The sequence below is a fragment of the Triticum dicoccoides genome, chromosome 2B (genome assembly GCF_002162155.2).
Source record: "Triticum dicoccoides isolate Atlit2015 ecotype Zavitan chromosome 2B, WEW_v2.0, whole genome shotgun sequence".
NCBI classification, from domain to species: Eukaryota; Viridiplantae; Streptophyta; class Magnoliopsida; order Poales; family Poaceae; genus Triticum; species Triticum dicoccoides.
Genome location: NC_041383.1, coordinates 289628431 through 289632788, shown reverse-complemented (window position 1 = coordinate 289632788; position 4358 = coordinate 289628431).

Genomic DNA, 4358 nt, shown 5'->3' with positions numbered 1-4358 from the left:
ATCTCCCTTCAAAGATAAAGGGAAGACCTTCCTTTTGACAACATCATCGGGAATACGTGCAAGCTTAAATAATCCACAGACTTCATCCACAAAGATAAGGTGTAAATCAGGATGCAATGTTCCATATCCTACAAATGGATTAGCTAGCAGTTTCTCCATCATACCCGAAGGACTCTCAAAGTAAATATTTTCAAAAAGTTTAGTAGGTTGAGGAACAACTCTTTTCTCTTCTGGTCGGGGTGAAGATACCCCGAACAAGCCCCTCAAAGGATTAGTTTCCATAGTGACAAGTAACAAAAAATTTCAGCACATTATATATATGTTTCCTTACCAAGTTCCACTCACCAAAAGCGCTACACTCCCCAACAACGGCGCCAGAAAAGAGTCTTGATGACCCACAAGTGTAGGGGATCTATCATAGTCCTTTCAATAAGTAGGAGTGTCGAACCCAACAAGGAGCAGAAGGAAATGATAAGCGGTTTTCAGTAAGGTTTTCTCTGCAAGCACTAAAATTGTAGGTAATAGATAGTTTTGTGATAAGATAAATTGTAACAAGTAACAAGCAATGAGAGTAAATAAAGTGCAGCAAGGTGGCCCAATCCTTTTGTAGCAAAGGGTAAGCCTGGACAATTTCTTATAATGAGAAAAGAGCTCCCGAGGACACATGGGAATTATCGTCAAGCTAGTTTTCATCACGTTCATATGATTCGCGTTCGGTACTTTGATAATTTGATATGTGGGTGGACCGGTGCCTGGATACTGCCCTTACTTGGACAAGCATCCCACTTATGATTAACCCCTATTGCAAGCGTCCGCAACTACAAAAGAAGTATTAAGGTAAACCTAACCACATCATTAAACATACAGATCCAAATCAGCCCCTAACGAAGCAACGCATAAACTAGGGTTTAAGCTTCTGTCACTCTAGGAACCCATCATCTACTTATTACTTCTCAATGCCTTCCTCTAGGCCCAAATAATGGTGAAGTGTCATGTAGTCGACGTCCACATAACACCACTAGAGGAAAACACAACATACATATCATCAAAATATCGAACGAATACCAAATTCACATGACTACTAATAGCAAGACTTCACCCATGTCCTCAGGAACAAACGTAACTACTCACAAAGCATATTCATGTTCATAATCAGAGGGGTGATAACATTTATTAAGGATTTGAACATATGATCTTCCACCAAGTAAACCAATTAGCATCAACTACAAGGAGTAATCAACACTACTACCAACCCACTGGTACCAATTTGTGGTTTGGATACAAGATTGGATACAAGAGATGAACTAGGATTTTGAGAGGAGATGGTGCTGGTGAAGATGTTGATGGAGATTGACCCCCTCCCGATGAGAGGATCGTTGGTGATGATGATGGTGATGATTTCCCCCTCCTAGAGGGAAGTGTCCCCAGCAGAACCTCTCTGCCGGAGCTCTAGATTGGTTCCGCCAAGGTTCCGCCTCGTGGCGGCGGAGTTTCGTCCCGTAAGCTTGCCCACGATTTTTTCCAGGGTAAAAGCCTTCATATAGAAGAAGATGGACAACGGGGGGCCACCAGGGGCCCAGGAGACAGGGGGCGCGTCTGTAGGGGTGGGTGCGCCCCCACCCTCCTGGCCAAGGTGTGGGCCCCCTGATGTATTTCTTCTGCTCAATAATTCTTATTAATTCCAAAAACAAGTTTCGTGGAGTTTCAGGATTTTTGGAGCAGTGCAGAATAGGTTTCCAATGTTTGCTCCTTTTCCAGCCAGAACTCCAGCTGCCGGCATTCCCCCTCTTCATGGTAAACCTTGTAAAATAAGAGAGAATAGCCATAAGTATTGAGATATAATGTGTAATAACAGCCCATAATGCAATAAATATTGATATAAAAGCATGATGCAAAATGGACGTATCAACCGCCGGTGGCCGCACCATCATCTGGCCCGCCTCCTTCCCTGGCAACACGCCTTGTCGGGGGCTTCTCTATCCCTGGCGATGCTGGTTGGCGGGCTTCCTCGTCAAGCTCTCCATCGCCCAGTTCCCCATGCCCATCACCTTGCGCGGCCTGCCGTGCCTGTGGAGGAATGGGGCAAGAACAGGGATTACGGGGCACTTATCTTTTTTCTCAATTTGTAGGTGCTTGCCAAATCTTAACTTTCTAGGAGGTGTTATCTACCGAGCCCATGCTTATGTTCTGTAATATCTGTACTCGCATCAGCATATCAATGAAAAAGATAAGCCACTTCCGGGAACTCATGCACGTATGCGTTCATGCATAGGCAAAATGCCCCTTTAATGAAAATAAATGAGTCTCCCCGGCAAGCTACCTTGCCGGCACTCTTGTGCCTGTCGGAGAATCACATCTCCCGGGTTGAAAGGCGCAAGGTCCAGCCCCCTGCCAGACTCTTTTTACCCAAGGTTACTGCAACTACCCCGACCGAAGTAGCGTTCGAGTCGGGGATGGGAGCACCCAAGTTAAAATAGAGTGGCGAGGTTTTCTAATGCGCAAGTCACAAGTTACCAACATAAATGGGCAAGGGAGGAACTTTATCTGGTTGAGTTGTCGATAGAGATGCCACGCCAAGCAATCTTCTCAACTTCTTGTCGGGGGGTTGTTACTGCGGCAGGAAGGAGGAGAGGACGGGGGCACGGAGCCTTGGCAGTTTCCTAGCACCTGTTAGAATCTAAGGCAGCACAATATCCTGGGCAAACACACATGCACACACACACACACACACACACACACACACACACACACGCGCATATATATATATATACATATATACACATGGAAACTAGCAGGAAACTATACATGCTAAGAACTATATGGCTGCGTGCAAGGTCTGCACTTGGCTCTGTACATAGGGTTACATGCCTTGCCGGCAAGGCTAGTACAAAGGAGGGTTGCCAGAGCTCCCGGCAACCGCGCACTATGGGTAAAACTTGCGAAGATGTTCGATATTCCAGGAGTTGCTCACTGGAATGCCATCTTCGGTCTCCAGGTGGACTGCACCGGGCCTGGTGACTCATATTACCCAATAGGGGCCTGCTCTTGCTCAAGCTCGTCATAAGCGAGCACTCGAGGTGACCCATATATGAGTACAGTGGGTAGAACTGATTCTGCCACGTAGACCAGGGCAAAGGGTGTCTGGCTAGTGGCTCGATTTGGTGTCGTTCTGATTGACCAAAGAATTGTTGGCAGTTCATCAATCTAGCGCCTTCCACATTTGCGCATTCTATCGAAGGTCCTTGTTTTGAGGCCTCGCAACACTTCAGCATTTTCCCTTTCTGCTTGGCCATTGCTCCTTGGATGAGCAATAGAAGCAAAGCAAACCTTGCTGCCAAGGTCCTGGATATACTGCATGAAGGTGCGACTCGTGAACTATGTGTCGTTGTTAGTTATGGCTCTGTTTGGCACACCAAAATGGCACTCGAGTCCTTTTAAGAACTTGACGGCTGACTGCGCTATCACCTTTCTCACTGGCTCCACTTCTTGCCACTTTGTGAACTTGTCAATCGCGACGTACAAGTACTCAAAGCCCCCGACAGCGCAGGGAACGGGGCCCAGTATGTCGAGCCCCCAGACTGAAAATGGCCAGGAAAGATGGATTTTTTGAAGGGCTTGAGCTTGTTGATGAAGCTTCTTTGAATGAAATTGGCATGCTTCACACTTGGTTACTAGTGCCGTCGCATCCTGGAGGGCAGTGGGTGTAACGCCCCGGATTTGATGCGCCAGGTGTCTCCTAGTTATTCGCCGTCATTGCCATATCATTTTCTTGCGTGTTGCATTTTATCATGTCATCATGTGCATCTCATTTTGCATACGTGTTCGTCTCATGCATCAGAGCATTTTCCCCGTTGTCCGTTTTGCCATCCGACACTCCTATATCATCCGGCGTCCCCTTATTGTCTCTTTTCACGTGCGGGTGTTAAACTTTCTCGGAATGGCTCGAGGTTTGCCAAGCGGCCTTGGTATAGCACCGGTAGACCGCATGTCAAGTTTCGTACCATTTGGAGTCCGTTTGATACTCCAACAGTTAACCGGGGAACCGTAAAGCCCTCTTTATGTTGCAGACCAACACCCCTCCAAAATAGCCCATGATCCCATCCAAACCCCCTCCATGCTCTCGGTCATTCGATCACGATCGTGTGGGCGAAAACCGCTCCCCATTTGGACACTCCTAGCTCCCTCTACCTATAAATAGGTGTCTCCCCCCAATTTTTCGCAGTCCAAACCCTAAATCTCCTCCCTCACCGCACCGGACATGTCTGCCCCGCCGACAGACGCGTCCGGCCACCTCCCGCATCCAACCCGCCGTTGCCACGTGGCCCCGGCCACCGCGCGCCGCCGCCGGCCCGCCAGGC